Genomic DNA, 18,630 nt, shown 5'->3' on the forward strand with positions numbered 1-18,630 from the left:
TTTTTAAATATCCGGAGGAACATTTTATACAACTGTATGTGCGTCGAAGGGGCTGTGTGGAGGTGGGTCTGCTTTTTTTTTTTTTTTTAAGCCACTTGGAAGCAAAAACATCCATATGCAATTACCATTTCAGCCTTGCCAATAGACAAATATACTATATATCATTCTGTATGGTCAGTGCTTAATTTGTAATGCAAGAGGTGCTGGGGCTCAAGTAATTTTTTTTTACATTTATAACTGCCACAGAAAGCCCAGAGGTGCCGGGACTATGAACTGCCAAGCCGAGAGATGTTGGGGCTGAGCCCCGGCAAGCCCTGGCACAAATTAAGCACTGTGTACAGTAGATACTTGTATTATAAGTATTATAGAATGTAAATTAGCCATCAAGGAAAAAAAAACAAGTTTGTGTATCCAACCTGCCACATTGTATGAAGGATACTTTAGGTAGGGAGAAATTTCTACCTTCTTGTACTCAGACTTCTGTTGCTACAATGATACCCCTCATTCCACCCCTGGACACAAAGTGCTCCTTCACCTTTCTCCTTGAATATTCCCTGATGGATTATCTACAAAGCAGTGCCTGTGCAATCTGCTCATCTTGCTGGAAAAAGGGTGCTGTAACAGCAACTGCTACCAGAGGATTGAGGGGTGAAGCAGAGAAAGCAGTTACAAGTGCTGGTTTGGAGCACTGAAATGCTAGTCAAACCTGTTGCAGAGAAACTTACACCTCAAGTGGTCCTTTCTATCTAACTGTAAGTAAAACACCCTTCTAATGTATTCAAACATCTCAGCATGAAACAATTGCATGCCAGGCTCCCTTCTGGAATCTAGCTTATTGCACACATCTTAGTCTCCATCATTCAAAACAGGAGCCATTCAGTATTTCTGCTGTGATGGTAATCTTTACCTTAAGGCAAATGAATGGCAATCTTTCCAAAATATAAACAGCCCATTCCAAGCACCAAAAATAATAGCAGCTGTGAAGTGTGGTCATAAATGCACTTAGCCAAATCCTGAAATCATTAGTGTATTCTTACTTAGTACTAATTCTCATTGACTTCAATGAGTTCTGAGTCAGGATGGAGCAAAAGCAGTTTTAGGGTTTCCAGATTTGATCCATAGATAAGGAGGGCTATAGAAGGCCATATAGATCACCCAGTCTGAATTTCACTCCCTACATTATTTATATGATGTCATATCTCAAAGTACTTTTCAGATCTAACAAAATCTCTCCTATTTTCTATGGGCCAAACACAAGGTCCCCATTGAGTCCTTACACAAAATCTCAAAACTTCAAACAAGAGTTTTGAAGGACTGCAAGATTTTGTCCACTACTGTTAGCAGGTTAAGCTGGTATTTTTCAACCCACTGTCTTACAAATGTGGCCATCTGGCTCTCAGGCACATTCCTCAAAATTAATTTGCTAAAATGTGAGATTCATAGCTTGACTGTGCAAGTTGAGGCCTTTTGTCCTTCAGTCCCTTATGCCTATTGTGAAGTCAGTAAGTAATATGTGATATAACCTCCCTATTTAATATGATTTACTTGTATATGAACTGGTGTTTAAGAACAGGCAAAAGAATACTCATCCATTCTGTGATGAGAATAATGGCAAGGCTAGCATCAGAATTGTTCAGCTGTCTCTTACAGATCATACATTCTAGAAGAGATTTTCCTTTAGCTCATGTGGTTGGTGACCTGTATATCTAAAGTTCTGACTCACTAGGATACGCAGTAGTTACAACTATGAAGTTCTTCGTGGCATAGGCGCCGACTCCATGGTGCTCCGGGGCTGGAGCACCCACGGGAAAAAAAAATAGTGGGTGCTTAGCATCCACCAGCCACAGCTGTTTGGCAGCACCCCGATCAGCTGTTTGGTGGCTGGGGGAGGGGCTTGCGGAAGGGCGGAGAGCAGCAAGTGGGCAGGGACGAAGCGGGACAGAAAGAGGCAGAGCGAGCGTGGGGCCTTGGGGCGGAGCAGGGGTGGAGCCCCTCTGAGGAAAAGAAAAACTCAGCACCTATGCTTGATGTCCACGGATTTGTTAAACTAGTGGTTCTCGTACTGGGGCCCATGGGCATCTGGTGATACATGGAGCACTTGCTCGTGGTTCACCAAGATCTGGTATGTCATTTAGTGCCAACTGCTCTCCCTTGTTTACAGCTGTTTTTACAGGAGTTTGTACTCTGAGCCACCATCCCACCAGCATGGCTGGGGGTGGCATCCATGATCGAGAGTCACAGAGGACCAGGAGCCAGGAGTCACCAGGAGGACCAGAGCAGCAGGAGAGAGAAAAACAGGCAGCATGAAAAGGGAACCAGCGATTATGGAGTAGGGAAGCATGTGCAGGTAAAGGGAGGAAGAGAATAGATGGGAAGAGATGAAAAGATCAAAAGGGGTGATAGCCCAAATTATTGTTTTTAAGAAGATGAAACACACTGAATTAAAGACTTAAGATACCTAAATACCTACCATCTGTTACTTTTACATTTGCAAATAGGCCACTGATGGGGTGAGTGGTGGTTAGCAAAGACCACATCGAAACAGATGGTTATCTGAAACGCCTTTTCTATAGTTTTATGGGCCAGATTTTCAAAAGTACTAACACCCAATTGTTCCCATGGCAACACTTCTGGATAGATTTTCAGAAGATCTCAGCACCCAATGTACTGTGCTCTTTTGAGAATCTAGCTATGTTGCTAATATGTGAATTAAATTAGTGTCCTTGAGTGCTTATGCTAATAAATGTGATGTGTGAGATGAACATACCCAATGTGTATCAGAAGTCTCCAGAAGCCTGGGAAGACTAAAAAATACTTAGAATAAAGAACTTTTTAATTGTATATTTTATATTATCTCAAGAAACTTAACCTCTCAGTATAGTGTTAATGGTGATGGGGATTAGAACACAAAGCCTAAAAGAAGGTATGATGGAGAACACAGGGAATTAACCATCGTGAATGGAGCAAGCTTTTGGGACCTGCAAAACCTGTAGTTGTGGGCAGAGGGTCACCCTCAAGATAGAGAACATCACCAAGTACGTGGGATGTCTGAGCACACTGATGAGTTCCTTCATTAGCTTAGGATCGTAACACATGGTACCAGCTCCAGAAAAGAAAGGGTAGAAAGAAAAAGGGAAAGAAACTGAGGGACAGCCTCACCTCCCCACAAGAATAACTTCACTAGAGACCTGAAATATCCTTAAGCCAGACTTGATCCCCAACAAAGAATTTCAAGCCTGATTCAAAAGATAAAAAAGTTAGTTTGGAAGTTTAAATGCAGAAATAAAGCTCAGCAGTGGCTGCTTTAATACACCAGTCAGGAATTACAAAACAGCTAATCCATGCAAATACTGACCTCTTCTGCATTACAGGGGTAATCTTCATGGAAAGATGTACTGTTCCTGAATATTTTCTCTAAGATCATTAGGCTAAAACAGGTGTTTCTTCCACATCACTGTCATGTTTATTTGACTCACCTTTAAAGGTATCATACATGTACGGAGTCCCAGTTCCAATTCTAAGATATTAATGATATGCAGTGATGTCCCACACTTAGCCTTTTATATAAATTTGCATTTGGCACATAAAAAAACCCCTAGAGCAACTAGTAGTGCTTCGTCAACTTTTGCACTGACACTTCTCTTTTATGGGACATTAAATTTGCTTTGCCCCTATTTAGTACTTAAAGATACAGTCTATGCCCTTTGCCCAGTAGCATTATGCAGAGTGGTATCAGACATCACAGAGGCAGCAAGGGCAGAAGACTAACTTTTAACCAGTCTGAAACACCCAGTCACAGATCAAGGCAATAACTGACAACTCTGCTGATGTGGATTATTTTTGTTGCTAGGAGAAACGGGATAACGTGCCTGGTGACAGCACAAGCAATGTTCTACAAAGTGGTAGCTGTGATATCACCACCTTGGAGTATTTGCCTGTGAATGTCTTACTCTTTTCAGAGCTGACTGCTACTCCCAATGGCGCTGCAATGATCATGTTGCAGACGTGCACTGGGAATAGATTTTGGGGCATTTCAGGCTGAAAATACATGTCATGGGTTTATTTCGAGTTTATAACTCATGGCTTGGGCAGTCCTGATGCTTGCGAATACCATGAGATGCCAGCCTCTGCTAGGTCACTGGTGACAGTCTATCCCCAATGGGCCTCTCTATGCAGGTTGAAAAAGGCACTCAGCACTGCAGGACTATCTTTTCACCTGGGCATTGACCCTGCTTCTATCATCTCATATTGAAATGCTTCCTGCCTTTCACAAAGGAAGTCCTGGCACCGTAAATGTATTTTAATGAGCTGTCCCAGTCCCAAACATTTTTTAAAAAAAAATACTAAGTAATGAAATTCCATCCTTGGGCAATGACAGACTTGACACTTCCTGAGACCACTTTAATCTTCAGGCAGCAGCTTTTAAAGTGATGGCTAGGTACTAAAGCAGACTGCCAATTAGCTGAATCCCCCACCTGGCAGCTGCACACTCCTGCATTAGGTCAAGCTTCAAAATTAGCTGATCTACTAGTCGGGCCAAGGAGATCTTTCTCCTTGGCCAGATGAGCCTGACCCATGTTAAATGTGGTCTCAGCTGGAAGTCACTATCTATGTATCATTCAGGCCCTGATGAAGTACATTGCTGGTCAAACCTGTAGTGCAATCAGTGGTCATGGATATGATTGCTTAGTCTATGCCACAACTCAGAGACCTCGTTTGGTGACTCCAGACAGCACAAACTGAGTTTAGTTAGCGAGCGAGGGAATTATAAGGTTTTGCCTAGATCCAGTAGCATCAAAAGGAATCATCCTAACAGACCTGTTTCTTTTCTACTCCAATATACCTATGCTGGCTTAGATGTAGAGACAACACATATCCTTTTATGAAAATTATCCATACCCCTTAGTGTGTAAAACAGCTCAGTATAGAGGTTAATTGTTTTGAAAACTGATCCCTATACCAATTGCCTTTTTCCTTTTATTATTTGTAGTTGCTAACACTAATTAAATCCAGAGTACATCAGGTCTATACTTAACATTTATTGAAAACAAAAACATTTTCGTTTCCCACTAGAAGTCAATTTCAATCAAAACTCTCCACCAGTTTTCATAATTGATTTTTTTAAAAAGCAGATTTTTTTTTTAAAGATTCAGGAATTAAATTCAAACATTTCACTACATTAATGCAAAATGGACAAATTTATGTGAGGATAATGCAATGTGTTAGTATGGAAACATTCATTGAGGATTGGTATTTTTAATCAGGAAAGACTGAAATGCTGGGTATTCCACTAATTAAGTACTAGTTATATTTAACTAAGATATAATATGGAAATTGCATATTTATTTTTATTCATATTGTAACAATTTTAGACAATTACATAACTGGTATATTTTCTATGGTATCGTACACAGTGCATACATGCATCAGTATTAATCAGTATGGAGAAGAGCAGAGATTCACAAACTGTAGTCAAAAGGAGAAGCAGCTGGTCACATGGAGTTAGCTCTTCCTCCTTACTTCCAGCCTCTAAGATGCCTTAAAATACAGATAAATATATTCTCTGCTTCCCCCTAACTTTACTTTTCTAAGTAATTGCTATAGTTGCACGAGAATGTTATGGGATGGCAAATAGGAGGGCATGTATTGATACAGAGATTGCCCCAGAGAAAATTAGGTTGACATCATGAAAAATGTTTGGACCCCACAGTAGCAGAATGCTATTCAACACTAATTCATTCCCATCAGCAATAATAAAAATACCTAAGCTATTGCCAGTAAATAGGAAATGACATGATAATGATCACCTTTGGGAACTAAGTAACTGAAGCTAAATCCAACAGCACATAATGAATGGGGACATAATTATACCCCGCTTTGCTGGGTAGTAAAATAGTTCTGAAACATTGTCAGCAAAAATAAATCAGTCATTTGTGCATATGCAGAATCATGTTCACAAAAGAATAGAGGACTTCAAAATTAATTCACACAAAAAGTTAAATCGTATACAACTCTGAATGGTATTATTACCAGCTTAAGCAATCACACAGTCCTATTGCTGTAAACTCTTGTCTTTTCTGTTTCTACACCAATACTCACCACCCTTCCTCCTCATGTCTTAACTCAGACTGTCAACTTGTTTAGGTACTTGAGAGTCTCCACAATCATAGTGTCCAAGCACCTCTCAGTATTCCTGTGAGGTATACAACTATTATTCCCATTTTACAGAAGATAAACTGGTACACAGTTCAAATGACTTGCCCAAGGTCACACAGGAAATCTGTGGCAGAGCTGGAAATTTAATGGAGATCTCGTGATTCCCAGTCCTGTGCCATAACTACAGGATTATTCTAATAAATGTTGCTGACTTCATATCGAGAGATTTACCAGACACTGAGGTAACACACACCCACACAAGGGTTGCCACCTCTCCAGGTTTTCCCAGTATCATCCCTTTTTTGAGGAAGATGTCCTGGGAAAATCTGTAAGGGTGCTCAGTCTACACGGTCAGCTGTCCAGTTTTATGGGCTCAGGATTGTCCCAGACGTCCCGGTTATTTGAATCTCAGAGGTGGCAACCCTAACATACACACAGTGGCACAACCCGGGTTCCAACAAACAGACCTGAACTGTAGTAAAGTCACAGCCCACACTGCATGTGCCATAACTGGACACAGCCAGTTGTACTTCCCATTGCATACTACTGCCAGGTCTCTTAGATGGATAGGCTAAGATTTTAAAAGATCAGACCTGAAATGTAGGCCCCTAATTCCACATTCAGGCATATAAATATGAGGCCACATTTCAAAAATGCGGAGCATCCTACAGTTCCCTTTGAAAACCTGGTCACATATTTATATGCTTGACTATAGATCTAGGAACCTAACTTTAGGCACGCTACCTCTTTTTTTTTTCCCCTCCCCCCTCAATCTTGGTAAAGTTCACTACACTAACTCCCCTTTGGGGCATGAACATTTTCTTTTAGTTTCTACTGTAAAACACTGCGCATATTTGTGGTATTTTACCTATGAGAATTAAGAATAATGTTATAGCTGACAAAACCGAGAACTAAAAAATGGCCGTTGGTCAGGTCCTTTTGTGCAAATATTGAAATGAATGGCATGCAGGAGAAATCCTAAACCTTAGTAAAATTCCACTTGCTCTTTTCTTTGTATAAAATGTTTTTCTCCTGGCTACAGTCAGATAGACAAAGACTCTAGCATCTTATTTACCCTTCTTGATACTGTTTCCTTCATATCCAGTTATCAAATATTCTGTGTGTGTCACATAATGTTCTTCTGTAAGGAAAGGACTGACAATAATTCTGCGGAAGCAAATTCAATTTATCTAATCTTTTAAGTATTTGAAATGACAAAATTAGTGCAGAGGACAACGCACAGAGCCAGCCAAGGAATGCTTTTATTATGTTTATTCTACAAGCCAAAGTGCTCGTTTTCAACTCATATGATTAATGCTTTATGTTTCTCTACTCTGCTTACTTTGAATGTGTCCTTGAGTTGCAATTCATTTCAATATTTCCTGAAACATTCTGCACTTGTTGATAGTTTCTGTTACAAGTTTCAGTAAGTATGTCTAAACACTAGTTTTCTCTGCATAATGTCAAAATCACATGGGCTAGCACTGGGCTTGGTTTTTATCCTCAAAATGAAACATTAAGTTACTCTCTTAGTACCCTCTTGGTGACAGATTTCAAGAACTGTAGTGGTATTAAAATCTGCCTAGTTTCAACATTTTAAAAACACAGCATCATTACCAATTACAGGAAACAGCATTTACCACACCTTTAGTACTACTCTATATGAGCCACTAAGTTTTGTGCTAACTTGAAAGGTCTAGAACTCTGGTTTGAAATCCTGGCACCTACAGAAGTCTGTGGACATTTTGCCATTGACTCAATGGAGCATGGATTTTGCCAGGCATTTGAGAGACTGCCTTATCCTCAGTGCCCCACCATGGAAGTTAAAATGTGCTCAGGGCCTTTTGCTGCTGATGCCCACAACCCAGATTTCCAGGAATGGTGGCAGGATTTCTTAAATTGAAGGATCTCATCTATGGAATTTGCACCTTCTAATCCAACAGAATGAGTTTGTCAGCCTTCAGGGCACAAGGAAAGGCTTTATTTGATCCATAAAGTCCTTCAATATTTGTGTGTGAGAGAGGGGACTTTTGGGGGGCCCCCATTGAGACAGTTGCTTAGCACATAGGGAGGACATTGGCACCCTGATTTTATTAAGTTACCCTTGGGGTAAATAAAATATTTTGTAGTCATTTTGTGAAACAAAAGCAGCAACAATAGGTACTATGATACTACATGTGGTGTTTTTTTTTTTTTTGGGGGGGGGGGGTTGGTTTTTTTAAGAAAACAACCACCCCTATATCAGGTTTTGAATCCAGGTCTCCAACAGTGCACTAAGTAGCCAGCATGGATTTACTAAGAATCAATCATGCCAAACCAGCTTCATTTCATTCTTTGACAGAGTAACTGATTTGGTGGATGGGGGAATGCAGTGGACATAACATACCTGGACTTTAGCAAGGCTTTTGACACAGTCCCACATGACAGTCTGATAAGGAAGCTGGAGAAATATAGGCTTGCAGAACCACCATCAAATGGATACATAATTGGTTAAACCACCACAAAAAAAGAAAAGGAGGACTTGTGGCACCTTAGAGACTAACAAATTTATTTGAGCATAAGCTTTAGTGAGCTACAGCTCACTTCATCGGATGCAAAAAAAGAGTAACTATTAAATGGAATGATGTCAGATTGGAAGGAAGTCTCGAGGGGGATTCCACAGGGATCTGTTCTGGGTCTGGTGTTATTTAACATCTTTATTAATGACCTGGATGTAGGAATAGAGAGCATCCTGATCAAGTTTGCAGATGACACAAAGCTGGCCGGGGGCTGGAAACACTTTGGCGGATAGAGCTAAAATTCAAAGGGATATGGATAAATTGGAGAACTGGGTTATAGACAACAAAATGAAATTCAACAAAGACAAATGTACAAATGCAGAACGGGTGATAACTGGCTTGGCAAGCTGCACTGCTGAGAGGATCTGGGAGTTGTGATGGATCATAACCGCAACGTGTCATCAATGCAATGCTGTTGCAAAAAAAAAAAAAAAGCAACTTTAGGTTACAATAACAGAGGCATAGCATGCAAGTCACAGGAGGTGATAGTACCACTCTACTCAGCACTGGTTAGGCCTCAGCTGGAGTACTGTGTTCAGTTTTGGTCACCAATGTATAGATATGATGTAGAGAAACTGGAAATGATCCAGAGGTGAGTGACAAAGGTGATCAAAGGGATGGAATGCAAGCCCTTGAGCAAAGGCTGAAGGAACTGGGTATGTTTAGTTTGGAAAAGAGGAGATTAAGGGGGGACATACAAGCAGTCTTCAAATACTTGAAAGGCTGCCATAAAAAACATGGAGAAAAAGTTGTTCTCTCCCGCCACAGAGGGCAGAACAAGAGACAATGGGTTCAAACTACAGCATGGCCGATTTAGATTAAATCTCAGGGGAAACTTCCTAACCGTAGGACAATGGAAAAGACCGCCTAGGGAAGTTGTGGAAGCTCCTTCACTGGAGGTTTTCAAAAGGAGGCTGGATAGTCATCTGTCTCTTGGATGGTTTAGACACAACAAATCCTGCATATTGCCAGGGGGGTTAGACTAGATGACCCTTGTGGTCCCTTCTAACCCTATGGTTCTATTACCCCCCAGTCCTGTCCCAATTTTTCACACTTGCTATCTGGTCACCCTAGTTACTAATAATGAATAGAATAGGCATCTGTTTACAAGAACAGAAAGGCCAGCAAGTAGAACTTCATTTCATACGCAGTACAATGAAGAACACCTTTCTGAGGAGTAATTCAGTAGAGCTTGAGAATATGCCTATTGATCCTACTAACTGTGAAACTTCTGTGACAGGTGTTCTCTACTGTGAAAGGAAAAATAAATCTCTTTACTGCTTCTGGAAACCACACACTGGTAGGTTTTGCCTAAGGTAGGAACGTGGGCATGAGAGAGCTTTTCAAAAAAAGAGAGGAAGAAGAGGCTCTCATAAACACACCTCTTTACATAGGACTAGAAAGTTATAGAGGAATTAATATATTTTGCAAATAATTACAACTATTCTGAATACAAAACATTTTGGCCCCGTATCTAAAGGAGAAGAAGCTGCTGGTAGGGGACTGCCTGTGATGGGTCATCAGTTTTGGAAATTGCACCTGCTGTGGGTCCAGATTTGTTAATGTTATAGGCACACTGCAAAGCTCTTTTCCCCTTCTCCCACTCTTCGTTGGGGAGCATATGGGATACAACCTATATATTTATGGGCAGTCCTTTTATGTTGTGATTGTTCTCTACAGGGTGGGTACCTATAGTTGTATTTTTAAAAAATAATACCACCATTAAACATAGAAAATTACTTCTGGGTCTGGGTCAGTCATTCTGAGACATGTTTATTGCATCTTTCTGTAATGACAATATTACGTAAGGGTTTGATTAGGTAGGGCTGCAGAGATTCTCACGTCAGGGTGATCTTACATACACCAGGTATGATGCCGAACACAGGCACAGTTGGATAAAGGAAACTGTTACAGTTGCTTTGGCAACCTCAACTCAATTTCCTTGATTTTGTACATTTGTTCAGTGTAAGGCACTGTTTATACCGTATCTGGTTTTTGGTTTTAGGACAACTTCTTTCATAATGGAGTATGTTAATATCTAGATGAGACCTACAAGGATCTCACTGCAAAGCATAACTTTACCCCCTATGCATTAAAGGTTGGAAAGAAAAAAAATTTTAGCAAAGTGATCTGTATTCTTAGTCAAGATAGACCTCAATGACTGACTTTACCAAATAAGTGTTCTGCTCAGTTATATAATGGGTTCACTATCTTAAAGTCTGCATAAAATGATAAAGGTTAGCAAAAAAGTTTTACGAAATGAAAGACTAAAACAGAAAATGGCATTGGAGACAGTGTCTTCACAGCCTGAAGAAATGTCCATTGTTGAAGCATGTTCTCTAATTAAACTTTATTTTTATAGCACATGTTTTTAATGCCTTCCCCCCACCCTTACTTGACAACCTGTTCAGGAGACAGCATGCTGAGACAAATCCATATTTGTTTGATTCTCCCTCCCCATTTTATGTTATTTCTGGTCACAAACTAGCTATTTTTAATTTGAAATCTCCTGTCAAATCCTTACAGGCTACAGTCTGTGCCTCCTTCCCCTCACAACAATTTAATGTTTATCCTGACATTAAGATCTTATTTGTTCTATAGAAAATGCAAGACCCATTAAAGTCCCTCCTCCCAAATAGGTCTTATCTGTAATGACACACAATGTAGGGCTTTCATTTTACCCACTTTGCTACAGACACCTGTTTCGACGCATGGTTACCTTGAAGGCAGGTCCAGCAGGCAGGGAGGTGGCTCCCTTTTCAAAGCCTATGCCAAAGCTATCATACAGATTAGCTATATGAAGGTATTTTAAGCTACTCACCTTCCATTCTACTGATTATGTCACTTCGAGGTTACTTAATCAGTTATTCCTGACTGAGGTAAGGCCTCAGGCCATGTGGTTTTCTGCTGCAGCACTAAACTGTCACCTGCTTCTGGCACCGTTATTTGGTTCAAACCTTCACAGCAGACAAGCAACCTTTTTAGATATGGTAAAGTAACAATGCTTGAGACTGGTAGCAGGAGAAACTGAAGACTAGCTCTTTTCATTAATGACCGTTGCAGAAAAGAGAAAAATACAAACATGCAGTGGAGGTAGGTCATCTACAGATATTTGCTGCCCACAGGCTCCTCTTCTGCTCATGTCAAGTGTCCCAGGGAATATGGTCAGCTACTGGGAAGGGGAACCCTAGGAATTCCAGTGAACAGGGTCAGTCTGTCCCACTTGCAATTCAGGGGAATTAAAAAAATATAATGAAGGAGGTCCAATGGGAGTCTGCATTATGATCTTCCCATTTGGAAGAAGGCTAAAATAGTGATTCATTTTGGATTACACATTCTGAGATTAACTCACCCAAGCCCTGGCTTTACTGGGAGGATAATTGTTGGAATGTCATATCTGTCTTTGAAAAGACAGATAGTCATTTGAGAGGTTGAAATATATGGACAGTAATATAGTTCTATATTTTATTTTGAAAGTCTCCAATCTCATTTCCTAATTGCTTGAGGTGCTGAAGAATTGTAGAGTTAAACAGTTCCTAAAAATTCATCCTTATAATGCATCAAATTAAAAGAAAAAGGCTGTGTCCATTTTTATAAGTTTGGCAAAACACCATCCCCGATACACTGGAAATGCTGCAGTTCTGGGAGGGTGCTTGTAGACAGCGGTGAGGAACTGACTGCTAAGACAGAAAAGGTGGTGGCAAGTGAGAAGGCACTTGGGTGGCAGAAAAGGGACACAAGAGAAGGGAATGAAGGATATATGAGAGTGGAGGGATCCTGATACAGAGAAACAAGGATCTGAATTCCCCAGTTCAGAGAAACTAAAAGTTCAGCTACACAGACACTTAAAGTCATATTTGTCTAAAGCAGGGCACCTACTCCTCACCTTTCTTTACCAAGTACCACGTTCACTAAGCCAGCATCAGGACATTGATTTTAATTCTCTCTCTCCAGCAGAGCTAATTTAAGAGCAGTAACAGCCCCATAATGGCAGTACTGAGATACACTAGCATGAGGAGGTTTAAATCTTTACTGGTACATATTTTTTTTTAAATCCATATCTTCTTATTTGGCAGTTTTTATGTGTATTTGTTATTTGAATAAAAAAAATAAAAAAGAATCTATAAGAATACTTATTTGTGAAAGCAAGTTTATAGCTAGTGTTATCTGGGAGTAATAGAAAGTTAATTCTACATCATTTAAAGCTTCCTGCACTATTTTTCCTGTGACCTTCATCTCATATCTTTCATTTTGTAGCCTATGTTTGGGCTTTGATATTCAAAGAAACATTGCTTGACGGTGAGGAAGGAACTTGCTTTTGTCGGTTTATTTTCCAGTTATGCATGTGTTCTTCAAACCATACACAGCTTGTTAACCCAACTGTTTAAATTAGGGTTTCTATTTCAGTGGTGACAGAGGTAGGTCAATTTAATGTTGCCATGTGCATACTGTCACAGTTACTAGCTTAATTGAACTTCTGACCTCCCCTGGTCTCTGAGTGCGCCACCTTTCTCGAACTCAGGCCTCTAGCATTCAACTGTCTCTCAGGGTAGAATCATGTGATTCTCCCATTGTTAGACCAGGCCCTAGGTTGCAGTTCCTTGTACATAAACAAGAGCTGGGCAAAATGTTTCAGAAAAAACTTCTCACCAAAAAAATGTATATTCAAGTCAACTGAACCATTTCATAAATTGGTACTGAATTCACCAAATTCTTTAACTCAAAAAAACAAACGACCCTCAAACAATTCTCCAAAAATCTGATTTGTTTTGACATTTTTTACTTCAAATTTACTTTAAAAAAAGTCAAAACCTTGAAAATGAACTATTCATTTGAGCTGAATTTTTTATTTATTTATTGGGGTTAAGAGGAGCTTTTCCAGTTTGGCCAGCAAACTGAAAATGCACTTATTTGCACAGCTCTAGTATCAACTGTAATTTATCTCAGCAAGTCTGACTTATGTCCAGATCCTGCAATTCTATTCACTCCGAGAGTAATGACAGTAGTTAACAGAGTGATCAAACAGCCTCCTTAAAGTATTCCTTACTTAGAGTGAAGGCATTTGTGATGCTGTATGATTGAAATGTGACCACGTATATCATTGATATTGCCACTGTTAGACAACTGCAACAACTCTTGTATAAGGTATGTCATGTAAGGTGTCCATGGAAAAGTTATGAAGTGCTAAATAAGATTATACTCTTTAAAGCTATGTATCATCACTGTATCCAAAGTTATGAATATTGACTATATACCTGTATCTCAAAATGTTTGTTCCTGGGGTAACTCCCACAAGGTAGTTTACAGCCAGTCTAGCCAGCACCTTGTGAATGGACTATTCAATCTGGATGGCCCATTAAAAACACTTCACACTAACCACAGGCCATAGGAGAAACTCATTCTGCCCAGAGAAGCCTTCCTGCGGATGGCTCAGCACAGATATGGGCAATGACTGCCTCTGAGAGTCATCAAAGCCTGTAAGGACATGTGGTATGCTCTTGTGACCCTGTACTCCATCTTAGAGCAGTAACTTTCCACAAACAGAGGCTGTGAGCTGTGTTTGACCCAGTGAATTTCCAGGCACATGGCAAAGGATATAAAAGAACTCTGACATGTCTCCATTTCTCCTCTTTCCGACCCTAATTTTCCAGACTGTGGATTTACAACTAAAAGGAGCATATTGAACTACGGGCTGCGGACCTTCCAATCTTTTAGAAGTTACCTGAGAGACTACAAGCCAGCAGTCTATAACATCACTGCTACAAACCTGATAAGAACTTTGTAATTATTGTATGTATATGATCTATTAACCATTTTTAACTTCTTTTCTTTTATTAATAAACCTTTAGCTTTGCGTTACTAAAGGATTGGCAGCTGCGTGATTATAGGGTAAAATCTGAGTTTTATATTGACCTGGCGAAGTGGCTGATCTCTTTATATTAGAAGGACCCTCTATATAGTTAAACTGATTTTTCATTGATGGTGAGATGAAGGCTGGAGTGTCTAAGGAGACTGCATCTCTGACTTCTTGTTAAGTAGTGTGGTAAGAAAGAAGTTTACTTTTGTTACTGGCTTGACATATCTAATGATGAATAACCATCAGTTTGGGGTGAGTCTGCCTTTTTTCTCAGCATTTAGTCCAGTATTCTGGTATTCTCAGCTGTGACCCCCTGAGGCATGGTGACATTTCAGAGAAAACATCTTAAAAAACGATGAAAACAACTGTACACATATCTAGCTTTTCCAGTGCTGGTGGAACAATTTTTATAGTGGGGGTGCTGAAAGCCATTGAACCAAACTGTAAACCCTGTACATGATAGACACCACTTCAAGCCAGGGGGGTGCTGCCATACCCCCAGCACCCCTAAGCTTTTCCCTAAGGCTTATCATTCCTTGGATCTGGGAAGGATTGACTTCTTTAGATTTCCTCCGAGAGCCTCTCACTCTCTGTTGTCTGTCTCACCAGACAGTTCCTGATAAGTGAAGCCTCCTTTTCCGCCTCTGAGAGACTTTAAGTCTTTAATCTTCTTTTGCTCTCTAGCCTCCAAGCCTGGCAAACTAGGTTTGCAGCTGGTTGGAACAGGATCCTTGAAACTAATGGCTTGCTCCACTGTTCTTTAAGCATGTGCTTGGGGTTGCCTCTCTATAACTTGTATGGCTTTCCTGATTGCATTTCCCACAGCCCCCTGTTAAATTAGATCAATACATTAGGGTTGCCAATTCTGGTTGGAGGGATTCCTAGAGATTTCATCATGACATAATCTCTAATTAAAGATTAATCTGTAATTCCTGGAGGTTGGGAACCCTACAGTACGTTCACATAGGAAATTCTAATAACCCTCTGGAGTCATACAGCAACTTTACCTCACTGATCAGGTCAATTACAATATTCATACCATCATTACAGATCATTATTCAAATATTAGTACATAGCAGTTCCATGACCAAAACACCTACTTGCAATTAAGATCTCAGATCATTTTTATAAGACTATTCTATAATTTCAGTAACTATGTTCTGAATATATTGCTTTTCTAGTTTTGTTTTTTTTTATTTTGGGGGTCTGGGTGAGCTTTATTTGAAGGTCCTGCTATAAAGCTAGGGTTTTCTTTGACCTGCTTTATAGGGTAGAGACTGAGGGGCATTATTTTCAGCAGGTGATCTCAAGTCACTGTTGATGACTGATAAGCCAACAAACAGCTCCGCTTTCAGGTTTATGAGTATCATCATATGAATCTTATTCTTTTGTGTGTTCCTACAAGAAACATGATCAGTTTCAAGGCCTGGAAATTTGCCCTCTTGACATCAGAAGCAAAACATTCAACCCCTCAGCACCAAGACCAAGAGGGGTTAATGTTCTTTAGGTTTCTTTTTATACAGTATCTTTACTGAGAAAGTGAAAATGATAAATTATATCATGGCTTTTCCCCCTATATTTGTTAACAGCTCTCTCAGCACAGGGACAAAGAATCTGAATGGCCACAGAGGATGGGTTACCCACTCTCTCTTAGAAGTGGCCCATCACATGTCGGTCTGAAATGCATCAGTGGAACAGCCTGTGGATGCTTGCACTCTGACCGGCTGTGCTGATCACTGTGGTATATAAACAGAGGAGTCACTCTCTAGAAATGCCAGCCAGGACTTTTCATTAGCATTCAGCTTTCACAATGGCATCCGTGGACCCACCCACACTTTCAAAGAGTTTAAAAATTTGAAGAAAGAATCAACTGTTAACCTTTGGCAGCAAGACACTAGAACTCAAAACAGAGAGCATCTTCTGGGCTAGCCCCATCATGCAACGTAAGTAAAAATAATTTAGCAGATGTGTCTGGAAAAGATGACTGAGATCCTTATCTTTGCTCTGGTTTCTTTATGCCATACAAAAAAGGCTGGGAGCAGCATAAGGGGGACCTAAAAGTCCCAATTCCAGCCAGGGGAAGACTACGCCCTGGTGCAGGCACTGAGGAAAATAACCATAAGGTTTCATCCTGAGGACTCTTTTACAGCCTTGGTGTAGAGCGGGTGCTGTGGCCCATACTATGGCTCAAAGGAAGCTATTTAAGTTAGGCCCAGGGCCACTTCTGTTCCCAAAGCAGCCCATGACTGGGAGGATGCAAAAGGTGGCTTAAAGCCACTACAATACCCCCTCTCCAAGTGGTGCAATCTTTGTGAATCTCAGACTCCCCTGAACACTACATAAATACTATATTAACAGCAGTTAGTCAGAACAAATTAACATTAAACCTTCTGTTAAACAATTGTCTCATTTACCTTTACCTTCCTCATTCTAGGGGAAGGTTAAAATATAGAATTAGATACATTTTTGACAGCTATCTACGTTTGGTAGTATAGTAAGAATGGTGTGTGCTCAAGATCCACTTGGGGAGCTCCTCACAGCTAAAAAATAGGCCTTGATATGCCTGGACAAAGGGATCACTTGTGGTGATCCATCAATAACCTACTCAGATGATCTGCAAGCATATTCTGAGCTTCAAGTGGTGGACTGCTTTCAGAAGTATAGAGTTGCTAATGCGGAAGTCCCAGAGCAGGATTGCTTCCTGAAACAGTAGCAAGGACCAGGTTCCTCTCTGCTTGTTTACATAAAACATGGTGTTCGTATTGTGGGTCAGCACCAATACTCCCCTTTCCCTGATGCGAGGAAAGAACCCCATCCAAGCTAAACATCAGGGATTTGTGGGCTATGTGTAGACTGAGACCTGGGAGAGACCAGGGACCTTTCGTACGCAGGGGTCCCAGGTGAAATCCTCCACCCCAGGTAGGTAGAGGGGCAAAAAACTCTCTTGCAGACATTGGTCAGGTTTATCCACCAATCTAGGGAGGATAAGATGTGACTTGGTACATGCACTAACATGTCTATGTGGTGCCTTCTTGGAGAATACATCTCTGCCACCCAGCCCCTGAAGAAGTCTGGGATACAGTCTGGTGTACTGGACCACATAAGTGCATGCCATGTGTCCCAGAAGCCTTAAACAGTTTCTCACCGTGGTAAGAGGACAAGCCTTTAAGTCCAGAATGAGGCTACACATTGCATGACTCCTTGCCTGAGATAGTAAGGCCTTAGCCATTGTCAAGTCCAGGACCACGCTAATAAACTCTATTTTTCTGTTCTGGTATCACGAGTCCTAGTGCATCAAAGGTGGATCAGATTACGTGAATGCTGACCACCACCTGAAACATGGCTCAACCTCTTATCAGCCAGTCATCCAGGTAAGGAAATACATTGACCTCTAACCACCAGAGGAATGTTGTTACCACTGACACACACTTTGTAAAAACACCTGAGGCAGCTGAGAGACCAAAGGGGAGGACTGAAATGAAAATGGCAGTCACTGACAGTGAAACAAGAAATTTTCTGTGGCTCTGATGAATGTGAAAGTAGCACTTTAAGTGAAGAGTAGCATACCAGTTCCCTGGCTCCAGGGAAGGAATAATGGAAGCTAGACTGACTACCCAGAATTCAGATTTTTTTTTTTTTTAAAGGAACTTATTTAACTACCTTAGATCTAAAATATGCCTGAGACCCTCTTTTGCCTTCAGGATCAGGACGTATCTGGAGTAAATTCTCTTTCCTCCGAACAAAGAAAGGACCTCTTCTCCCTTCTTCTTGTAGGAGCTGTGTTGCATCTCTTGCAGTAATATTGTCTCATGAAAGGGATCCCAGAACAGGGACAGGGAAGGGAGATGGGGCGGGGGGGAGGGATGATAAAAAATTAAGTGCATATCCCATTTCCATTGTGCTTAGACCCCACTGATCTATTGTGACCTGGGCCCAAGCACAACAGAAGTGGGACAGACAGTTTTCAAAAATTGGAAAAAGAAAAACTCTTGGAACTGGTAGACTGCTCTCTACCTCTCCATCAAAATGAGTTCTTGGAAGACGCTGCCTGCCTTGATG

The 18,630-nt window shown here is 40.7% G+C and overlaps 1 protein-coding gene across 4 annotated transcripts in view; it reads right to left on the bottom strand.

Annotated features, from left to right (window-relative positions):
- SGIP1 (SH3GL interacting endocytic adaptor 1) overlaps nt 1-18,630 on the bottom strand; it is a 182,017-nt gene that overhangs the window by 111,469 nt on the left and 51,918 nt on the right. The window lies entirely within an intron of this gene.

The sequence above is a fragment of the Chelonia mydas genome, chromosome 8 (genome assembly GCF_015237465.2).
Source record: "Chelonia mydas isolate rCheMyd1 chromosome 8, rCheMyd1.pri.v2, whole genome shotgun sequence".
Taxonomy (NCBI): domain Eukaryota; kingdom Metazoa; phylum Chordata; order Testudines; family Cheloniidae; genus Chelonia; species Chelonia mydas.